We start from the raw sequence: 24817 nt of genomic DNA, 5'->3' as shown, positions 1-24817 counted from the left end.
GACCTTCTTGGATAGTCATAATATGTTCTAGGAAGCTCCATTTTGAATTTTGGACCAATCGGACTTCAAACGAAGAAGTTGTGATCAAATTAGGGTTTGCAGCCCCGTATTGTCCCATTGGTCGATTGGGGCAGTAGACCAACCAATCAACCAACATAGGTAGTAGCCTCAAAACTGCTCGGCTTGCTTCCTTTTGACTTCTAATCTTCTAGGTCTTATTCCTAATCATTATCATATGCTTGTTTAGGTTATAATTGTTAGTCTTGGACCTCTTCCTCATTAATTCTATGGAATCCTTTAAAGATTACTTAAAGTAAGGATGGTTGATCTCTAATAACCTAATATGCATGTCTACTTGTATTTGTTTTAGAATTACATGATCATATAAATACTGTAATTAGTTTCTTATAATCATATGGCTGCTGTAGTTCTTCAATTACAATAGTACTTGTTCTTATTATTCAATTGTTATTTCAATTATGAATGATTATATGTTGTACTAACAATTGTGCTTATGAATGAATGATTGGGAATGTGATTGGGGAATGGGGAAAGCCCTTTTGATGTTCCTACCTTTGGACACCAGTGGAGGTGGTATGGGACATTTTCCTATGGTGCCCCCTGGCGCTTTCCCTGATTATTGGTTGACATACCTAGGGCATGTCTAGAAGTGTTTGGCTAGGATGTCCATGTTATATCAGACCCGATCAGACACCCATCTTGTTGCGCCACAGATTTAAAGAAACTTCTATACTTTCGTTCAATTTTTCTAACTTTGACCGTTTCTTCAGTGTTACTATCAATTACAAGTGATTGCTGCTTTCCTATAGTTGTTAAATTGTATTGGGTCGGGTCATAACTCGTACCCAGGTAAAGAGGGTAAGGCGGTGGAAATAAACCTACAAATTGTGAATCATTGTAAAACCCTAAAATTAATGAAAACTAAAGCAGCCTCCTTTCTCCCGTGGACGTAGGCCTCTGGCCGAACCACATTATCTCCTCTTGTTCTTTCTAGATCTTATATATTTTTTCTTGATTATACAATTAATATGTGTGATCGTGTAATCCAAAAACTCATGCCCTAATCTCTTGTGGACCGAACATACAAGGGTATTTCAAGACAATAGAGAAGACGAAGACATGATTACGGAGTTCGGCATAGCCTACTCTCCGGGATTCAGGTATGAATCCAATCCACTAAGTATTTTGGGAGATTACAGATCTAGAAGAAGAAAGAAAGGAATACGAAACACCTGATATAAGCAACCTCTGATCTCCAAAAGACCATCGAGTGTTCGCCTCACTCCAGCGATCAAAAGCCCTATGTTTCCTCCTTCAATCACCAGGGATAACCATAGCTACAAGCTCTCGAACACATCGCCATGAACGAAGCTTCAAGAGAGCTCCAAGAAGAACCCGTAGAACAGAGAGAGAAATCTCAGAAAGTGAAAAACGATTTTGCACACTAACCCCTGAACCAACCCAGCCTCCTTAATACAATAGGCTGTGAACCAAATGAACCCAGCCGGTTCGGTTCAAGACCAAAAACAGTACAAATACCAGATTACCCCTAACAATCTCCCCCTTAATCTGTATTCCCCAAAAAAATAACTATAGTGAGTTGGATGCGACCGTCATCATCCACGTATACCTGCACACACAAGACAAAAGAAAAAACATAGTACAAAGCAAATAAAATATGCAAAATACCTAGACACACTAACCATGCAACACTAATGACTCCATGCAGATATACCATGCAACAGACTGCACCAGGTAGAGAAAACCCTAAACATAACTCATAACTCATAACTCACTCATATAACTATGAAGAGCACACATGCACACACCAGGCATATATCTCAAAACTGAGATAAACAAAATAAGAGTTATAAAAATTTGGGCAGCATCTCCCCTAAAACTGCAACAAATGCAAAACCTGATAAACAAACAAATAACCACAAGACACACACCACAATCCAAAAAACAAGTAATATACAACTCAAAACTTACAGAACATATGTACTAAAAAACAACATCACCAATTCCCAACAAATCAAGACAATGTAGAAATTTAGAAAGAGGCAATGACTTAGTACCACAGTCTGCAGGATTATGCTCAGTACTTACCTTTTCAACTAAAAGTGAACCATCAGTTATTTTATCCTTGAGAAAAAAGTATTTAATGTCTATATGTTTGGTTCTATCATGATAAACAGGATTCTTACATAAGAAGATAGCACTCTGGTTATCAATAAAGACAACAGGTTTAATCTTCAAAATACCAAGTTCACATAACAAACCATTCAACCATATACTTTCTTTAACACATTCAGATGCAACAACAAGCTCAGCCTCTGTAGTGGACAAAGCAACTATAGGCTGTTGTTGCACCTTCCAACCGATGCAATTACCAGATAACAGAAAGAAATAAGAAGATAATGATTTCCTGTTATCTACATTACTAGCATAATCCGAGTCAGTATATCCTTCAAGAATAAGATCACCAGGTGTGGACTTGAACACTAAACCTTTATGTATAGTACCTTTCAAATACCTTAAGAGCCACTTGAGAGCAAGCCAATGTTCTTTACCAGGATTAGACATAAACCTACTCAATACACTAACAGCATGAGCAATATCAGGTCTAGTACATATCATGAGATACATAAGAGAACCTAAAAGACTAGAATAAGGGATCTTTGACATTTCACTTTTTTCAAAGTTATTCTTAGGACAATGATCATTTGAGAGTTTAAAATGTGCAGCTAAAGGAACATTTACATGTTTACAATCAAGCATGTTAAACTTCTCAAGCACTTTCAATAAATATAACCTCTGACCAATGAACATAGTATCCTCCCCCTTATCCCTATGAATCTCAATCCCTAAAATTTTCTTGGCTGTCCCAAGTTCCTTCATCTCAAATTCAGATTTCAGCTTGTTCTTAACATCTTGAATAAGACTAGAATCAACACAAGCAATCAATATATCATAAACATAAAGTATAAGATATAACACAATAGAATCTGAAATGAGAAAATATAGGCAACTATCATAAACACTTTTCTTAAACCCTACACTCAACACAAATGAGTCAAAACGTTTATTCCATTGCCTAGGAGCCTGTTTAAGTCCATAGAGAGATTTCTTCAACAAGCAAGCTTGTGATTCATCTCCAGCTGCCGAGATGCCTAAAGGTAGTTGCATATATATCCTTTCTTCTAAATTGCCATGAAGAAAGGTAGTTTTCACGTCCAATTGCTCTATTGTCATTTTGTTCTGAGCAACAAGGGACAACAACAACCTTATAGTCTTATACTTGGCAACCGGAGAGAAAATTTCATCATAATCCACCCCTTCTCTTTGAACAAAACCTTTTGCAACAAGTCTGGCCTTATATCTTTTGGAATTATCAATTCCATCATCCTTGATTTTAAATATCCACTTACAAGGTAATAACCTTTGATCCTTGGGCTTTTGAACTAGTTCCCAAACCTGGTTCTTATTTAATGAATCTAATTCATCATTAATGGCTTGAACCCATAAATCTTTATCTTTGGAACCCAAAGCTTCTTCATAGGAACTAGGTTCTTCTAACCCAATATCAGAGACAGAAATATCAGTCTCATGTGCAAAGTTGGCTACATACCTTCTAGGTGGCCTAACCACTCTCCTAACTCTATCCCTAGCCAATTGGTAACTACTCAGATCAGGAACTTCTTCCACCTCTCCAGTGGAAGTCTCAGGAGAGGGCAATGGCCCACTCTCAATCTCAGAAACTACAACCTCAGACTCTTTATTACCAGAGCTAGGTTGAGGGGAAGTCAAGGGTACTTTAGGTATACTAGAATCAAGAGTCTGAGCAAGACTTAAGAAAACATCAGCCTGCCCTAAATCAAATTGAGTGAAGTCTGTCATTCTTTGATCAAGTGGATTCAAATTGGTATTGTCAATGGAAAGACAAGGGAACACACTCTCCCTAAAGAGAACATCCCTACTAACAAAGGTCTTCACACTAGGCACAGTCCTATCCCATAGCTTATATCCTTTCACCCCCTCAGGATACCCTAGAAAGATGCTCTTTTTACTCCCCGGGTTCTAATTTTCCAATGCTCTGATGAGCAAAGGATTCACACCCAAATACCCTGAGGTAACTAAGACTGGGAGGTTTACCCCACCACATTTCCTCAGGGGTTTTAAACCCTAAGGTAATAGAGGGACTCCTATTGATTAGGTGAACAGCTGTTGTAACAGCTTCACCCCAGAAACCCTTAGGTACCCCTGAACTGATGAGCATACATCTAGTCTTGTTTAAAATTGTCCTATTCATTCTTTCAGCAATGCCATTTTGCTGAGGGGTGTATTTAACAGTCCTATGCCTTTGAATCCCTTTGTCATTACAAAATCCATTAAACATTTCATTAACAAATTCTAATCCATTGTCAGTCCTTAATGTTTTGACTTTCCTTTCACTCAAGTTTTCTACCAAAGCAACCCAATACTTGAACTTTTCAAAAGTTTCATCCTTGGTCTTCAATAAGAAGATCCACACTTTCCTAGCATAGTCATCAACAAGGGATAAGAAATAAGAGTTTCTACCATAAGACAAGATTGAAGCAGGTCCCCACAAATCAACATGTACATATTCTAATATATTCCCAGATAAGTGAGACCCAGCTCCAAAGCTTAACCGGTGCTGCTTACCTAAGACACATGACTCACAAAACTCTAGGTTATCAATGACATCCTTGCCAAACAGGCCTTGTTTACTTAGAGCTTGCATTCCTTTATTGCTTATGTGTCCTAGCCTAGCATGCCACACACTAGTGATATTTGACTCACTTGACAGACAACAAGTATTGGAGATATTATTTAGGAATGTACTACCATCAAAAACATACAAACCAGACTGAGAAATGCCCTTTAAACATACATGAGATCCCTTAGATACAGAAAGACTACCCCCGAGAGATACAAGTTACAAACCCAAGACTTATCAAGGCTACTAATTGAAATCAAGTTTCTCTTTAAGTCAGGTATGTATCTAACATCATGTAAGGTGAAAACAGATTTATTGTGATTCAATAATTCAACAGAACCAATACCAACTACATCACATAAATCATCATTTCCCATCATAACTTTGGCATTATTCAACTCAGACAAGTGTGTAAACCAGTGTATGTGTGGACACATGTGATATGTACAACCTGAATCTAAAATCCATCCTTCTTGCCTACTAACCTCAGAAATGGTAAGCACCTCACTGATGTCTTCATAGACATTGGCTTGACCATTCTTGGGTCCAGGCATATCAGAATGGGAAGTCTCCAATTCCTTCATTTTTCTCTTATATGCAAAACAGTTTTTCTTAAAGTGTCCTACTTTCTTGCAAAAGAAGCATCTCTTGAGGTTTGTATCAGACTTGTTGTTCCCATTATTATTCTTATTGTTAGTCTCATGGCTTTCAATTACTTTTCCCTTTCCTTTTGGTCTCCCTTGTTTGTAAGAGCCCTTGCCCTTTACAAACAGGTTTTCCCCACTGCCCTTAGTCTTACCAAAAGCCAATAGTTCAGACTCCCTATTCTTTAAGGCATCAATCAATTGTTCTAGGGAAATGTTTTGACATGCATATTTGATTGAGTTCTTAACAACAAGGTAATCATTATGTAATGAATTCAATAGGATAATAGACAAGTCCTGATTTTCCAATTTAGTCTTTTCCCCTGTATTGGCTAAGTCTTGAATCAGCTTCTTAAATATATCTAGGTTCTTGTCAAGGGTGATTGTAGGGTCCATCTTAAACCCATACAACCTCTCCTTCAAATAAATTTTATTACCTAGATTCTTTTTCTGGTATATCTGCTCAAGCTTATTCCAAACTTTAATAGGAGTGTTGTCTTCATCATCAAGACACCTGATAACCCCATCAGTGATGTTCCAGAGCATGCAACCAATTGCATTCTCCATCACTTCAGTCCTCAAGACTAGATCAATACTTTCAAAGAAAGCATCTGGGTCATCTATTGATCTTAGGAGCTTCTGCTGAGCCATTAAAGCTCGAACCTTCCTCTTCCAAATCCCAAAGTCCCCTGTGCCATCAAACTTCTCAATATCTACCCTGGAACCCCCCATAGGAGTATCCAAACTTAGGTAGCTAGGGTCCCCCCTAGTCCTACAGCTCTACTAGAGCCGTGGTAATAACACTAACCACACCTGGGAGGTGTATCCTCCCCTGTAGACCGAAACCCTTACTTGGCTCCACTTTGAACCCGGTACAAGACACTAATCGGTATATAAGAATCCTATTCACAATACTGATTAATCAATTCTGAAAAATAAAAGATTATTCTAACAAAGTGTTAAATAATCAATATTAATTAATCACAAAAAACATAATCTCAGTTTATACAAGTTACAGCAGCCTAATAATCAGATGTTAACACCACAGATCAATACATACCAAGTATTAGATCAATATTAACAAAGAAAGTTAGACAGCAGATAGTATAATGAGAGATGCAAAATTAAATGAGATTAATTAAACCCTAATCATATCAGAATTATCTACCTATACTCAGATTGTCACCCAACAGGTTATAATCAACTTAATAGAGCATACCACAGTTATATGACATACTTTTAACAGAGATTTTATAGGACCGAATCATAGTCATAACACATTCATATCATATGAGATGAAAACAATTTCATAAGATTAACAATTATGACAAAATTGAATGGAAACTATAAGAACCGAATTGTTATTCATATATCAGAGGTATAAGCAGCGAAAGAATATAAAGAATTTAAGAAGTAACCTGAGACAACCTTAATCGTATAAGCAACCTTCAAATTTAGGATTTAAATGCATTAACAATACCTAAATGAAGCAGGGAACATGACTGAGATGGCTCTGATGCCAATCTGTGATCGTGTAATCCAAAAACTCATGCCCTAATCTCTTGTGGACCGAACATACAAGGGTATTTCAAGATAATAGAGAAGACGAAGACATGATTACGGAGTTCGGCATAGCCTACTCTCCGGGATTCAAGTATGAATCCAATCCACTAAGTATTTTGGGAGATTACAGACATAGAAGAAGAAAGAAAGGAATACGAAACACCTGATATAAGCAACCTCTGATCTCCAAAAGACCATCGAGTGTTCGCCTCACTCCAGCGATCAAAAGCCCTCTAGTTCCTCCTTCAATCATTAGGGATAACCATAGCTACAAGCTTTCGAACACATCGCCATGAACGAAGCTTCAAGAGAGCTCCAAGAAGAACCCGTAGAACAGAGAGAAAACCCAGAAATGAAAAACACGAATTGCATACAATACCCCTGAACCAACCCAGCCTCCTTTACATAATAGGCTGTGAACCAAATGAACCCAGCCGGTTCGGTTCAAGACCAAGAATAGTACAAATACCAGATTACCCCTAACAATATGGTATCAGTTAAGGTTATCGATCCATCTCCTCCATGATGTGCTGCCAATTTTTTTTCTCCCACTGTTCCGCTACAAATTTATTTATTTATTTTTTTCAGGTTTCGTTGGAGGCGACGTCGTTGGTGAAGACGTTGTTGGTGAAGCATCATTCTTCAGAAAATATTTCAGGAAGCTCTCGGCACCCGAGCTTGCAACCGTTTAACCTAATTCCATAGTGCGATACGAGAAATCTGGACAAACAAGGTTTGCTAAGATTTTGCAAATATAAATAAAGGAGACTCATGCCAGTCAGCAACGTGGCTAACAATAGAAAATAGTGGCGGCATAGAAAGCGAGCAAACGGGAGGGATGAGAGAACTGAGAAGTCAATAAGATCCGTGGATGAGAGGAGCAGATGAGATCAAATCTGTAGTGCAGCTAAATCTTATATACTGATTCTTGCCAGCCACCATACGTTTAATACTTTGAAGTCTAATAAGTTGTTTTTTTTTTGGGTCGTTTCCAATTGGTCAAAATTGAGAGGATTTTCCAGCATATACAGCCAAAAGCCATATCTTATTGCTGACATATTGCACAACATATACAGCCACAAAAACAGAGGATTATCTTTAATTTGATTAGAAACCATCTTAGTGCACGGTTTTTTTTTTTTTTTTAGTTTTTGGTTGCCAAAGATGGCTGCCCCATTGGATGCTTCGACATCTACCGTTGAATCTGGTGGATATCATTCACCTTATTATATTCATCCATCTGACAATTCAAGTATCACTCTGGTCACTCAAGTTCTCACTGGCGATAATTATCATACATGACGACGGGCTGTATGGCTCTCTTTGCCAAGAATAAAATTGGTTTCATTACTGTCACCTTATCTAAACCTTCACCCCCACCTTCCGCAGCTGATGCTTGGATTAGATGCAATGATATGGTCTTATCTTGGTTACTTAATGTTATTTCTCCAAAGATCTTATCTTCAATGGCTTTTATTGATACGGCCTATGATCTTTGGAATGATTTGGCGGAGCGTTTTACTGAAGGGAATGCCACCCGCATATATCACTTGAAACAGACCATTAGTAACCACAGTCAAGGTCAGTCTTCCGTTTCTGTTTACTTTAATAAATTGAATGCTCTTTGGGATGAGTTGGCTTCACTTTCCATCATTCCACAATGCTCTTGTGAGGCCTTAAGGGAATTGACAACATTACAGAACGCAGAGAATGTATTTCAATTTTGGATGGGCCTTAATTATAGCTAGACTGCCATATAAGGGAAAGAGGGAAGAAAAAAAAACAAAGATTTTTTTTTCTGAGAGAAAAACAGAACCTTGGGGTTTGGGGAAGAAGAAGAAGATTTCCAGAAAAGAAACTAAGTCTTTTATGAGAAAAAAAAGAGTAGATCTTTGTAGAGGAGAGTAAGGGGAATTTTTCTAGTGGGAAACAAGGGTGAAAGGAGGAGAGAGAGATTTCCTGGAGAAAGGGGAAAGTGCTGGTTCCGTCAGGAGGGAGGATGAGAGAGAGAGAGAGAGAGAAAGAGTAGATCTTTGTAGAGAGAGAGAGAGAGAAAAAAGTAGATCTTTGTAGAGGAGAGCAAGGGGAATTTTTCTAGTGGAAAACAAGGGTGAAAGGAGGAGAGAGAGATTTCCTGGAGAGAGGGGAAAGTGCTGGTTCGGCCAGGAAGGAGAGAGAGAGAGAGAGAGAGAGAGAGAGAGAGAGAGAGAGAGAGAGAGAGAGAGAGAGAGAGAGAGAGAGAGAGAGAGCAACGTGAGCTTTTTTTTTTCAAATTCTTTCATTCATTGCCTCTAAAAACGAATTTCATACAAGGTTTAAATAAAAAAAATTGATCCTTCACAACCCTACATGTTTAATTTCCAAAATAATCTCAACTTAAGTTGTATATATAATCCAAACTCAAAATAATTCAAAATTGGGCCAAAATAGATTCTAGGACCAGCCCATAAAGACTCAAACATGAAATTAAAATATTTCAACAGTAAACTACTACTCAACCCACTAAGACTAAGGAAAATAACATGACAAACTGCTTATGAGCAGTGTTTCTTATCGAACCATCCGATACCCTCCGAACTCATCATCCATCCACATAGATGCTATCATGGGATGATCTCTACATCGGCATCGCCGGTAAACTCGGAACCTGCTCCTGATGTCCTCATCAATAAGTCTCTTATAGAGTGAGTTCTCTCCTTCAAGTGGGGTGGGCTATTATCTCTAATAGAGTCTCTCCAGTCCTTCTGTTATTTGTTTCTATCAATCTGGGTAGAGTGGTGAGGGTAATATTGTCAAAGTGAGATTCTTGTTGAGTGGGTCCCACACACAGTGTGAGTGAGGCGTCTGTTGTATTTTCTCCCTGATTAGTGAATTGGTTTTGTGAAATTGCCCTGTGGATGTAGGCCATCATGCCAAACCACGTAAATCCTTGTGTTTTTATTTTTTTTCTATTTCTATTTCCTATTTGTATTATCGTACCGGTTTCGTACATACCGATTAGTGGGGGACGAATTTCCACCACACATAATTCTGAAGTACAGCTTTGGGACACAGCTTCAAGGAGAAAGGTCCGTTGATTTTTTGAATGCACTGCTTCCTCTAGCCTCTAGGTATTTATGATCAGCATTTTGTAATTTTTTTTTCTTTTTTTTTTGGGTCTGTAATTTTTTCTTAAAGTTGAGAACTCTTCATGGAGGCAACCAAGCTCAAGTGGGTGCACTTGACTGGAATGATTATATATCCTAACAACAGGAGCAATGGATAGTGACATCCTAAAAAATGATGTGAGGGTGAGGGATCACAGTTTTGAAACTTATAGAGGACATACCCGAGAGGTGAGTGGGCTAAAATGGTCAGCCTCAAGCCGACATCAGGAAAGCGGAGCGAACGATAATCTTTTACATATATGGGATAGTAAAATGGCTTCTTCAAATTCTTCAACCCGATGGCTGCATAGGTTTGACGATGACACTGCTGCTGTGAAAGCTCTTTCTTGGTGTCCCTTCCAGAGTGATGCGTCCAAAATCTGCTCAGCCCTTAGATCTCCTCGTGATGTCCTGCAAAACGAAAGCGTCAGATGTGGCCCGACCGCTGGGGTCGGGAGTCCACCTCCGAAGGCTAAGTCAGTTGATGAACTTAATCACAAACGGCTCTGCTAGAAGTGCAGAGCTTAAGGAATGAAGAACTGGGAAGGGTGATCTAGATAACAGATCGCTGATAGTTTAGGTCTATCAGTATGTATCTGAACCTGAGTCTCAGATAGTATTCTTTTTTCGATCCCCTCACCTTGTATGGTAGTGAGGTTTATATAGAGTGTACCTTCGAATCTCCTTCGTTGGATGCACTTGAGCCTTCTTCGGGTAGTCGTTGGATCTTATCAGTTAGATCCGTTGAGCAATAGACTTCTACTAGTTTGGGCTAGTAGAGGACTCCTGAGATAACCTTTAGGTTATGCGATGATTATCCCTTCGATAATGATTATCCGCAGCCGTCAATTCGAGTCTGCCATCATTAGGGTGATTACCCTAATCCATAAGTAGGATTAGGGCACGCTTGCAGCCGAATAAGATTTCTTCTTCAGCAAGCCATCTTCCGGATTCGGTTCGCTCAGGAGCGAGCCAGATCTCTCCGTCTCGACAGGGGTCGAGGGTCGGACCAGGTATGAACCCGGTCTGATCATAATCTCTCAGTATCACGAGCCCCCCAGACCAAGCGTTCGGTTGATCCCGAGGGCTTGGTTTTTAACTGGGTTCGTCGTCAGGTGATGATCTCTGCGTGCTTCATTAAATGTCATATCACGTTTAATGCGGTGGTCACTTTTCCTCGAGCGTTGTGAGTGTAAGGCCACATATCTCCTTGCAGTTGATCTGTCGTGTCTCACGTCATCCAAGCGACGGTTTCCGAACGCCTATTTCGGATTCGTGAGTTCAAACTTTCAAAACGTCTTTCAATCTTGATCGTTGATTTTGAATCAATCTCGATCGTTCAGATTCCCGAACACTCGTGTGGGAGTTTTAAAAGCGGTTCGTTGTCCTTCGTAGGTTTCATTCTTCCTATCTGGAATTTGAACCTTTGTTGTCTGCTTCGCGCCTTCCTGCTCTCAAGCTTCCGCCTCACTGAATCAGTAAGTTTACTGGTCTTTTTCTTTTTGTAGTTTACTAAAACAAGTAATGGTGGACGATAGGGCTTCTCTGGTACCCAGTGTTGGTAATAGCAGTGAGGCTTTTGCTTCTCCTACTCCCGAACAGTCGGATAGTGATAACAAAACCCTAACTGTCCTCTGGCGCGAGTTCGCTGAAGTTTCTCAAAAAGGTTTTGAAAGAAAAACCGAAACTTCTCCTGTCCTTCTCGAGTCTGGATCTTCCAAGATTGTCGAGTCTTCTAGGCAGCCTCAAACTTCCGGGTCCGATGGTGGACCTGGCTCTGTTCCCTCCATTTACGATGAGGAAACCCTTCTTTCAGCTATCCAAGATTTTGATTTTCCTTCCTCATATCAGGTTAGGGCTCCCCACCCTGATGAGAGGGTTGATTCATCCCTTTTGGGTGAATTTTCTCTGTATATAGATGCACTGGAAAGCGGGGTTCGCTTTTCCTTTTTTAATCCTTTGTTCTCCAGCTTCCGAATCATTGGAACATTTGTCCCGAATGCTCCTCCCCAATACCTGGCGTCTTATCGTCGGCTTCTTGGGTTTGTGTTTTGAACTTTGCATTACGCCATCTCTTTCTCTCTTTGTACATTTTCATGTTCTTTTTATCTCCCATCCTCCCGGGTGGGTTTTTCTGTCCAAACGCAATAAGGCTGAACTTGATTGGAGGGGCAGCATCCACAAAAGATGGCACAAAGGAACTTGCCCTTCTAACCACAAAAGATGGCACGAACGATACTTTTTCTGTCGAGCGCCTCCATCAGATCTTAACTTCCCAACCACCTGGAGGACATGTACTTCTTCTTCCGAAAATAACCGAGGCCTTCCCTTATCCAGAGAAGACGAGGCGGCCATCAGGAAGATCAAATTCATTCCGTGGTATCAAGAGATACATGGACTTGAAGTGGAGTATAACTCCATCCTTCAGTACTGGGGCTTGGCTCTTTGTGAGCTTCTAACCACCATCCTTTAATTTGACTGAAGTGATATGTTTTTAATTTCTGACTCTTGTCCTTCTTCTTTGCAGTGCCTCCAAGAATGAACCTTGAAAGCCTGCGGGTGAAGGCCGCTAGGGCCGTTGTGACAGCCGAGCAACGATCGCCCAGAGCCTTGACCGTAGATTAAGAGGCTTCTATTCCCTCTCCCGACCCCTCTTATAGTGGTATCAGGAATATCAGGCTCGTGGCTGATGCTTCGGGTAAAGGGAAGAAACCGATGGTGGAGAGGTCTAATGTCTCTTCCTCCGCCTGAACCAAGAGGAGGCATGACACAATTGATGCTCCCTCCAATAAAAAATCCAAAGCTTTAACGGATGGTGAGGAGGTCTTCACCCCCGAGTGGACCTTGAAGCTGACCGACGGGGTGACTCGGGATCCCGAGAAAGCTGCAGAATGGAGCTCCCTCAGTCTTGCTCCTTCTGATCGCCAGGAATTTGGAGCCCTGGATGACACCTCCCTTGTTAGTCAATCTACAAGGTACCGGTCTTCTTGCTTAGTTATTTTTTCATAATTCCTTATGACTTCTTCTGATATTTTCCGCCTTCCCGGGAATCTTTGTGTTGAGCTTTTATCAACACATGGAAGCATTGAGCCGGGTTGGTCGCACCAGCTCCTTGCTTTGCAACACTGTGAAGAGAATTTGGCGAAAGCCAATTCCGAAATAGACCAGTGACTGCAGCTGCCGTGGAGCTGCGAAAAAAGCATGAGGAAGAAGTGATCTCCCTCAAGGAGGCCCTCGAAGCGTCGAAGATTCGTGCCGCTGCTGCCGAGCGCATGGCCAGGAAGCAAAAGCAGCTGCCACGTTGTTTGGTGACAGGCTTGAATTCAAAAGTAGGGAGCTCGAAGAACATCTGAAGTTGGCGATCCCTAGCAAGCCCAAGCATATAAAGCCAGAGCTTCGAAAGGAGTGTGTTCGGAAATACCTGAACAGCGTACCTTTCTCCGAGCTACTAGGTATCTACAACCTTCAAGCTTATTGCTTGGGGCAGAACGACGTTTGGGAGCGAATCCTCGAATCAATCCCTACCTTCGACACTTTGCTCCTTTTCGTGAGGTGTGCCACAAAAGAGGTCTTCGGGAAAGTTGGTATGGATCTCCTGACTGGGCTCGGGAAGAAGATGATCCTTTTCCAGCTGACCCTCAGTATGAGGCATACCTGGCTGATGAGCCGGCACTTCCAGAGGAGAAATCACAAGCCGAGTCTCAAGTTGCTGCTGTAGAGGACTCAGCCGATGCCATTCTTGAGGAAGGCTCTTCTCATGATCTCGAGAAAAGTCCTCCCGACCAGGGTCCCTCGGGCAACAATGAAGAAAAGGCTTAGGGAGTTATCTTTTTGTACAGATTTACCCTCTATTTAATGAATAGACATTTCTTTCTCATGTTGGCCTTTATATTTCCCCGTCTCCTGCCGAAATCTTGCCTTGAATATCAAAGTATTAATGATAAAACTCATCACTTAACTTTACATTCCTCGCCGAATAATAATCTTGTAGAAATATTGCGAAGATGCGTTTCCGGAAGATGCATTAATCTTCTCCACTACTTCATTTACTGCAAAGTCCGCACGTTTCCCTTCTGCGAAGTTCAAACGTTTTCTTGCCTTTGTATACCATTCACTGTTTCCAATGAATCGGAAATACATCCATTATTTTAATGGCGGTGCGACGATTGGAGGTATCTCTGCATCAGGTGCTCGCTTCCACATGTTTCCATGTGGCATCCCTCCGACCGTTGATCTTGCTTTCTGCGGATTTCGAAGCGTCATTTTGATCTAGGTTGTCGGTTGTCCTTAGCCTTCAACCGTCGTCTTAATACCTGAGGCTATTTAAAGCCTTTGTGGGTACTCTCCATCTATCCTGTCTTCTGCAAGTTAGATTTGCTAAAGTGTTAAAGCGACCTTTCGTCCTTCGGCCTGCTTCCGTATTCCTCGTACTCCAACAATAGCTCTATCAACTTCTGAACAAGTGAGTTTCTTGATTACTCATCTCTTTCCCCACTTCCCCCCTGAGTAAACTGCACAGTAGTTATACTTGGGGTTTAGTTATTTGGATTTGTTGGAAGTAATAAAAAACTAGGGTTTTCCCTCTTGTTGTTGTCGTTTATTTCTGTACTGATACGGCTTGTTTGTTTGCATAGTGGCTCCCAAGATCAACCCGAACTTTATCAGAGCAAAATCTTGCAAGAAAATCGTTCCGTCGGTGGTGGTTGGGGCCAGTGCGGTGGTTTCAGCTAGTGAATCCTCCAAGCGTAAGGTGACTGCTGCCGGTGAATATTCAAGTCAGATTCCCACAGTTTCTATTGATGTCATCCCTACGCCTCCTTTGCCCGAAGTGATCGCTCGTCTTTCCCAGGAAGATCTTGATCGCTCGTCTTTCCCAGGAAGATCTTGATCACTCCGTTGCCGATGGTGCTGTCCGGCGTCCTGCTGGTGAGACTGTTGGTGCACCCCCGAAAGAGACTCTTCGGGCATCTGAGGCAACTATGTTGGCGTCTGATGAAGGTGTGGTCCCAGCAGGTGCTGCTCCTATTTCCAACTCCAGTGCTTGTTTGGCATCCTCCTCCTCTCCTTCCGAGTTGGAGGATTTTGCCACTAGGAAGCGCCGTCGGGTGACAAGTGATGCAGCTCATCCTTCTCTTGGTGTAGCTCATCCTTCTCATCCTTCGCCTGAATTAGTGTCAAATTAGTTTGACGGAGAGCGTTGGAATGGTGTCTTGCTGCTCGAATGACTTCGAGAGCGCAGTTCTTTCCAAACTTCCGGATGAAGTCTTTACGAAGTCACTTTGGTGATGTAAGTCTTTCTTTAGTATCCTCGATTCTGAAAAATTACTTTTCTGCTCCTCGTTAACTCGGAAGTTGTTTGTAGGAGTCTTCTTGGTAACTTCCACAACCAAGTGGAAGCGAGTTACTAGGCTCGATAGATTGAGCAATGAAGTTTCTAGGCTTCGGGAAATCTCCGAAGCTAAAGATGTTGAGATTGCTCGCCTTCGGAATCTAGCTTGGGAGGTGGCAGGAGAAAAAAATTCGATGATTGGTCGTCTTCGGTCAGACTTGGATGATGCCGGGGAGAAGATCCGGCAGCTGGAGCGAACAGTTGGAAAGTCGGGAGCCAAAGGATCCGAAACGTTACCTAAAAGGCAAGTTGTCGTTCCTTTGCCCGAATCCCTTCCAAGCTGATGTTCGAAGAGCCTGCGTCTTCAAGTATTTACACGGTAAGCCTTTTGTTGATATGATGAATGCTTATAACTTGCAGGGCGTACCGGGATGGTGAGAACGAAGTATGGGAATCAATATTAAGGAAGGATCCTCATTTTGATACGACTCCCTACTATCTTGTTTGCCATCTGAAGTATTTACTTGACACGGGTATTCCTCCTCCCGACTTGGACCAAGGATAAGATTGATCCTCCACCTTCCGATCCGGATATTATGCATTATCTGGAAGATTCTCCTATTTATTCTCCCCTGGAAGAAGTCAATTATGACGAGCTTGTCCTGAATGCGAGTTTGGTCGAGGACCATGCTTCTCCTGGACAAAGAGTATGAAATTGCGGAGGATTTTATGCATACCGAAATATTTTTGTAATCCTCATTTCTTCTCTTCTTTTCCTTGAATCCCCACCAATGGTTGACTCATATGTTTGTTCTAGCAAAGTCGCGTTGATCTTGTATAACTTCTCAACAGTCACCTATGATGACTTTCTTTTTTGACCGAAGATTGTATCCAGCTCTTGTAATTGTTTTGATCTTTGGCCTCTTTGGATCTTTTGAAGAAATAAGAAATTAACTTTATCTTGAACTTTGCTAGCCACTTGAATCGTTGTTGCATTAGGTCTTAGTTGTTTGAAACAATGCCTTTACTTAAGGATTTCCGGAGAAATACAATAAGTCTGAGAAGGAACTCACTCGGGTTTTAAACCGATGCCTTTACTTAAGGATTTCCGGAGAAATACAATAAGTGCGAGAAGGAACTCACTCGGGTTTTAAACCGATGCCTTTACTTAAGGATAATTCAAAAATTCAATAAGTCTTGAAGGAACTTACTCGGGTTTTAAACCGACGCCTTGCAAAAGGAACTCACTCGGATTTTCATCCGGATTTTCATCCGATGCCTCGACTTAAGAAAGTCCAAAAATTTCCATAAGTGTTGAAGGACCCACACGAATTTTCATCCGATGCCTTATAGTTGGATCTTGTTCTTGAATGTGGTGTATGATGCCCCCCAATCAAAAGATAGTTTGTTGAAAGCCAAAAATTGCATTGATTGAGTTGAAAATGATTACATCGCGAACAAAATTGAAATCATCCTCAAGGATAAAACTTTTTGAGATGCCTAGCATTCCACGAACGATCCAACTCTTTACGGGTGTTGATGTTCTTCAGCTTTGTAAGCTCTGAACCGACCGGTTTCACAACCATATAAGGTCCTTCCCAGGAAGGGTCTAATTTTCTTTGGTGATGCGGGTCGGAAGCTAGGGTGTTTCTCAACACCAAATCTCCGGCTAAGTACCGACGATTCTTCACTCGAGTATTATAATGAGACGCTATCCTTCTTTGATAATGTTGAGTTCGTGCTATTGCCTTTGCCCGAACTTCGTCCAACAAATCAAGACTATCAAGCAGCCCTTGTTCATTTGCTTTTTCCTCGAACTCACGATCCCGTAATGTCCCCGCCATTATCTCCACTTTGGTGCCAATGCTTCGGATCCATATGCCAACCTTGAATGGAGTTTCTCCTGTGGGTGTTCGAACCGTAGTTCTATAAGCCCACAGTACATTATGAAGTTCTTCGACCCAAGAAGCTTTGTCAGCTTCGAGTCTTCTCTTTATTCCTTCCAGTAGCGTTCGGTTAGTAACCTCTACTGTCCATTGCTTTGGGGGTATGCCACTGAGGACATACGATGCTCGATCATATATGTTCCACAGAATTGCTCAAATTGTGGACAGTCGAACTGAGTACCATGGTCAGTGACAATAATCTTTGGAATCCCAAAGCGATATATGATTGATTCAAGCACAAATTTCTCCACTTTTTTCTCGGTAATTGCCGCCGGTGCTGCTTTCTACCCATTTTGTGAAGTAATCAATTGCTACTATCGAGATATTCCCGTCCGCTTTGATGCCTTGGTGAATTTGCCCATGATATCAATTCCCCACATTGCAAAGGGAATGGGATTTAGAATTGAAGTCATAGTTTCCGCCGGGCGCTTCGATCTTGTAGCATGAATTTGATAGTTACCACATCGACGAACGTACTCCATAGCAGCCTCTTGGACCTTAGGCCAATATAACCCAAGTCTCGAATTTTTGTGAGCCGGGGCTCGTCCACCCATGTGAGCTCCACAAATTCCTTCATGAACCTCGGCCAAAGCTGATTTTGCTCCTTCGGGGCCTATACATCTCATAAGGGGTCCAGCATAAGATCTTTTGTATAGTCTCCCATTACGAATGACAAATCTAGCTGATCGAATCTTGATCAACCTTGCCTCTCTTGGATCCTCGGGTAATTTGTCATCCCTTAGATACTCGATTATTGGATCCATCCGACAACGTTACTACTTCAATATAAGAAATTTCTTTCTCATGATAACTTGGAAAAGTTATCTCTTCAATGTAGACCGAAGGGTCTAGATTCTTTTCCTTGGCATTGGCTAGTCGGGATAGCTCATCTGCCACTTGAATTTTCATTCCTCGAAATCGAGATATCTTCAAATTCCGAAATTGGTTTTGAAATGCCTGCACTATCTCTTGATATTTACTGCAAGCGTGGTTCTTTAATACCATACTCCCCCTGGACTTGGTTGACTATAAGTTGAGAGTCACTATAAATAGTAACATCTGCAATAGATAATGCTTTTGACAACCGAAGTCCTGCTATCGAGCCTCATATTCAGCCGTTATTACTTGCGTCAAATCCGAATCTCAAAGCATATCGAATAATAAATCCTGCTGGACTTTTTAATAGAATTCCAGCTCTGCTCCATCTTTATTACTCGAACCATCCACATATACCTCCCAAGTGGTTGGTATAATGGGATCCTCAATGGTGGGTTCCACTTGGTGCGGTAGTTTCTACTACAAAGTCGGCTAATGCACGAGCCTTGATTGCGGTTCTGGGCTTAAAGCTCACTTGGAACTCGGCTGAGTTCAACCGACCGAGACACCATCCTTCCGGACAAATCGGGTTTGTTAAGAACTTTACTAAGAGGAAAAGTTGTAAATACCTCAATTGGATGAGCACGAAAATATGGCCTTAGCTTCTGGCGGCCATCATGAGAGCAGAGCACTCTTCTCAATCTGTGAATATCTTGTCTCCGCATCTAGCAACACGTGGCTTACATAGTAAATCGGCCACTTGTTTTTTATCTTTTCCCGAACAAGTCTTGCACCGACCGCCGAAAGGGACGTCGCTAGATATAGCTGTAATATTTCCCCCTTCTGCAGTGCAGGACGGGATCGGTGGTTGTCCAAGTGCTTCTTTTAATTCCTCGAAAGCTTTACGGCACTCTTCGATCCACTTTGCTTCCTTACTGCCCTTCAGGTCTTTAAGTGCCTTGAAGAAAGGCAAACATTTTCTCCAGGACTTGGAGATGAATCGATTTAAAGCAGCAACTCTCCCTGTTAAACACTTGTACATCCCCGAACGGTTTTGGGAGCCTCCATATCAATCGAGCTTGTATTTTGGCGGGATTAGCCTCAATTCCCCTCTGTGATACCATGAAGCCCAAAAATTTGCCCGAGGAGACTCCAAAGGCACATTTTTACGGGTTTAGCTTCATTTGATGTTTCCATGATCTTGAGAATACCTCGATCAAATCTGCAATATGATTTGCTTTTGTAAAGCTTTTCACTAGCATGTCGTCAACATAAGCTTCAACATTCTTTCCTATCAGCTCTTTGAAAATCTTGTTGACGGCCCTCTGATATGTTGCTCCTGCATTCTTCAGGCCAAAAGGCATGACCTTGTAATAATAGCTCTCACGATCAGTCATGAAAGCCGTATACTTCTCATCCTCCTTATTCATAAGGATCTGATTATACCACGAGTAGGCATCCATGAAACTTAAAGTTTCATATCCTGCGATCGCATCTATCAAGAGGTCAATCCGAGGCAACGGGTAGCAATCTTTTGGGCAAGCTTTGTTAAGATCTGTGTAGTCTGTACACATCCTCCACTTCCCATTCGCCTTTTTTACCATTACCACGTTGGCCAACCAAGTTGGGCACTCAATTGGTTCTATGAAACCAGAATTCTTAAGTTTTTCAACTTCGCTTGAACGGCTTCATACTTTTCAATGGAGAAATTTCTTCTTTTACGTATCCTTGGTTTCGCCTTAGGGTCTATCCGAGTTTGTGCTCTGCAATGGCCCGATCGATTCCGGGCATGTCCTCGGCGAGACCATGCAAATACATCTTTATTCTGTTGAAGAAAGAACTTCAACTCATCTTTAAATTCTTCCATTTGTTCGGACCCGATATAAGTAATCTTTTTCTCATCCTCGGTACACGGCTGGATTTGTTCCAGCTTCTCCTTTGGTTCGGGTCTTTGCATCTCTGTCTCTTCCCGATCATCTCGAACTTCTATGGGGAGGGCGATTACCTTCCTCGGGCCCTCCTTGTCTTTTAAATAGGCAACATAACACTGCCGAGAGATCTTACGGTCGGAGGAGACTTGACCAATTCCCATATCGATCGGGAATTTTATCTTCGGGTGCTTTGTCGAAACAATAGCACCTATCTTGGATAAAGATGGTCGCCCGAGGATCATATTATAAGCTGGCAGTTCCCGAACCACCAAAAAATTGATTCGGACAGTTGTTTCCTTAGGAAAACTTCCAATGGATAAATCCAAGCTGGACCGATCCTTCCCACTACTGAGATGACCCTCGCAAAACCATATAGATGTGTGGATGAAGGTTTCATCAAGTCTGATCCACCTTCAATTTTTGATACACTTCGTAGGAAATTAGGTCAGCTGCTGGACCACTGTATCAATCAAAACTCTATGCACTTCCCGTCGTGCAATCTCTACCTTGATGACTATAGCATCATCATGAGGTAAACAAACATCTCTTTCGTCTTCCTCGCTAAAGGTGATAGAATCTTCACCATTCAGCTTCTTCCGCTTCTGCGTCTCTCCGGTTCCAACAAATTTGGATTTTGTTTTCAGACTCCGGAGTGATTCGGGCTCTGGTCCCCCGAAGATGGTAAGGATCGGTGACCGAGTAGCTTCAATCACCTCCTTGCCTTTCTTAGACTTCGGGGCCTCCCTTGATCGTTCCGAACTAACCGAACGATCCCTTTTAGGAGCAGCCGCACGTGGCTCACGTGGCTCCTCCCTTCTTACGCTACTACGCTGGACAGAGATGTCCACGAGATATCAATCTCTCAATATACTGCCTTCAGATGACGACAGTCATTAGTATAATGACCATAGTCCTTGTGGAATCGGCAATACTTTTCTCGATCCTGCTGCTCTCCGGGTTTCAAAAGAATTTTAGGCGGCCACTTTAAAATATTTTTTCTTTTGAGGATATTTAAAATATCAGCCCGAGGAGCATTCAATGGAGTGTACTCACTTTTACCGGGGGACCTTTGGCGCCAAGGCTGAGATTTTCCAACCCGATCACGAACATTTTTCTTTGGCTTCTGCTTCTGCTCAGGAGCCTTCTGTTCCTTATTGGAGACTTTATTATCTCCTTGGCGCGCATCTAGAATCTCCATGACTTCAGCACCTACGGCATCTCTGTACCAACTCGGCATAAGTCGCGGGCATATCCTGTAGTAATAACTCCAGGAGTTTCCGATTAGTGAGTCCCGTGAATAGAGCGGTTTTGGCTACTTGTTCATCCAAATTTTCTATCTCCATCGTCACTTTGTTGAATCTTTTCGAAACTCTCCGATTGATTCGCTCTTTCCTTGTTTGACGATAAACAAGGTTTCTTCCGTTTTCTTGACTGTATTCCACTCTTTGGAATCGCCCTATGAATTGGCGCGCCAATTCGTCAAAGTTACCGATCCTCCCCGAGAGGAGGTTCGAAAACCACTTTTGTGCTTTGCTCCGAGTAAGTGATGAACCAAAAACCAGCATAAAATTTCATCGAATTACCAAAACTGCCATGGTGCAGTTGGTAATAGCCGATGTGAGCTGTTGGATCTCCGGAGCCATCGAATGTTGAAAAGGTAGGCAAACGGAAGTTATGGGGAAACCGATATCCCGCAATTGGCTCGGCAAAGGGAGTCTTCCGAATGGCTGAGTAAAGTATCCTCGATTATTCTTCCCTTAGCCAAGCTGCCCTAATTTCTCATTGATGTTGGCCAATTCTGACCAATGCGGGTCGGGTGATCTTCAGCAATATGATCACGACCTCGATTAACACGATCATCCCGTGCTACTCGATCATCACGAACAGCCCGTCCTTCCCGAGCATTCCTCTCGTCGCGAGCTGCTCGATCATCACGAACGGTTCTTCGACGGTGGGTGAGTGAGTTCTTACCCCTGTATCCAACCTTGTGTTTGAATCGGTTGTACTCTCTTGCGGTCTGTCGAACCGATCGTCTCGCCTCGGTTGATCATCGATCCTCCTAAGTCCTCGGTCTCCTTCACGGAAATTCTGATCGATATTCCGGTCTTCAGCCAATCTCTGGTCACGTGGCAATGCACGTCTCCCCTGAATCGCGGCGATCGGGCTCTTGTGGTAAAACCACTCGTCCGGTGAGCATGCGGAGTGCTTGGCTCACCTCCAAGAGTTGAATCTTTACCTGATCCAATTGATCTTGGATTGTATCGGGGAGGAGGATTACGTCCTCCCTGGCCACCATCTACCTCGATAGGATTTTGGCTTTCTGGGAATATCTGGATTATTCACTCCGGGGATCGAACACCGGAATTGCGTTGTGCAGCGGCTGCTGCGGCTGCTGATCTAGTCACCATGGCTTTTCAAGTTGTTTCCCACAGACGGCGCCAATTGATGCGTCCAAAATCTGCTCAGCCCTTAGATCTCCTCGTGATGTCCTGCAAAACGAAAGCGTTAGATGTGGCCCGACCGGCTGGGGTCGGAGAGTCCACCTCCGAAGGCTAAGTCGGTTGATGAACTTAATCACAAACGGCTCTGCTAGAAGCGCGAGCTTAAGGAATGAAGAAGCGGGAAGGGTGATCTAGATAGCGGATCGGCGATAGTTTAGGTCTATCGGTATGTATCTGAACCTGAGTCTCAGATAGTATTCTTTTTTCGATCCCCTCACCTTGTATGGTAGTGAGGTTTATATAGAGTGTACCTTCGAATCTCCTTCGTTGGATGCACTTGAGCCTTCTTCGGGAAGTCGTTGGATCTTATCAGTTAGATCCGTTGAGCAATAGACTTCTACTAGTTTGGGCTAGTAGAGGACTCCTGAGATAACCTTTAGGTTATGCGATGATTATCCCTTCGATAATGATTATCCGCAGCCGTCAATTCGAGTCTGCCATCATTAGGGTGATTACCCTAATCCATAAGTAGGATTAGGGCACGCTTGCAGCCGAATAAGCTTTCTTCTTCAGCAAGCCATCTTCCGGATCTGGTTCGCTCGGGAGCGAGTCGGATCTCTCCGTCTCGACCGGGGTCGAGGGTTGGACCAGGTATGAACCCGGTCTGATCATAATCTCTCCATATCACAGAGTAATCTGCTTGCCTCTGGTGGGGGTGCAGCAGACAGTTGTATAAAGTTCTGGAACACTCATACAGGTGTTTGCTTGAATTCGGTGGACTGGTTCACAAGTTTCCTTTCTACTCTGGAACAAGAAGGAGCTGGAGCTTCTGAGTTCTCATGGATTCGAAGGCAATCAACTCACTCTGTGGAAATACCCATCTATGGTAAAGATGGTAGAGCTTACTGGTCACACGTCGGGAGTTCTATTCATGGCTGAGGTATTGATCTAAAGAAATTTAAGTTTTTTTTTTTTTTTACTTGCTCAAGATTGATTTCCCGCATTCCTGAATTCCTTTCAGAGCCCAGACGGCTGCAGTGTAGCATCTGCAGCAGCCGATGAAACATTAAGATTTTGGAAAGTTTTTGGGTTTCCAGAAGTAAACTTGCACCAGCGCCAGAGCCATTTGCAAATTTAAGCCACATTAGATAGAGCTTCTGCGAAGGTTGCAAGAATTTTTTGTGAGGTATTCTGTTTGCCTTCTAATTTGTCCTCTTCTTAATTGAGAACCATAAAGATACCATAATGGGGAGCTTTACATTAGCATTATAGGCCACCTCTGGTTAATATGTTCCAACTGCTTTGGAGGATTTAGACTTCTGCTTTTCTTGTTTGAAATTTACAACAGCTTGAGCCTAGCTACTATCGTGCAATCCTCTACAACGGTTAGCTTCTAATGGGCATTGGAAAGTCTAGAGAGACTCTTCCACTCCATCCCTGATACAACATCCAACTGCAGTCAGTCTGTATAAAGAGAAACTATTCCATCACTGCAAATAGAAATCTATCCATCTTTTAGTGGTTGTAAGATTACTTCAATGCCTTAAAATTTTTATATACTAGACTATGCATTCATGGCAAAATTCGTACTTTTTCAAATTGCCTTACCTAGAACCATTGCCTTACTGTTGAATATTTTCACATTTCAACTCCAGAGTGACCATTCATAACAATAAAATCTCCCGTTGTTACACGTTGTTGTATATTTCCCTTAATTTACACAACATGAATGTATCTCCCACCCATGTTTTGACTACCTTTCTTGCTTCCCCCCTCCCAAAAAAAAAAATGTTACGTTTTTTATTAAAATCTATATTATCTATATATTAAGTTTCAAAATTAGTTTTTGCAATTCTTTTATTTAATTATTTTGTTAGTGTGTGGGACCCATGAGGTAAGGGTGGTAATGAGGCACCATGAGTAAAGGAGGCCCTTCATGATCTTGGTTATCAGGCTCTTCATGACATTGGTCATGGGTCTTAATGGTCTTGATCATGGTGGTGTGATGGGGTTACTTGAAGGGTGGAATTTACTTTAATTCTAACTCTTGACCATCAATTTTCACTTCAACTTCATGACCATTCATGGCCATTACCATGAGTGGGGTTGATGTTATTGAATGGATTAAATCCAATTTATTGCCTTAAGAATCCTAAGGGGTGTAAGGTGAGGTTTGGGCCTATATAAACCCAACCATTCCTTGCATGTGGTGTGTGATGTGTCCAAAATCTGCTCAGCC

General features: G+C 42.1%; 1 pseudogene; it reads left to right on the top strand.

The window, feature by feature from the left end:
- Nucleotides 1-8267: 8267 nt before the first annotated feature.
- On the top strand, nt 8268-23730 carry LOC149011368 (cell division cycle 20.2, cofactor of APC complex-like; annotated as a pseudogene).
- Nucleotides 23731-24817: the final 1087 nt, after the last annotated feature.

The sequence above is a fragment of the Hakea prostrata genome, chromosome 7 (assembly GCF_041222555.1).
Source record: "Hakea prostrata isolate BN-2017 chromosome 7, UWA_Hpros_2, whole genome shotgun sequence".
In the NCBI taxonomy this organism is placed as follows: domain Eukaryota; kingdom Viridiplantae; phylum Streptophyta; class Magnoliopsida; order Proteales; family Proteaceae; genus Hakea; species Hakea prostrata.
Note: the sequence above shows the minus strand (reverse complement) of the source record. Positions and strands in the feature narration are given on the sequence as shown.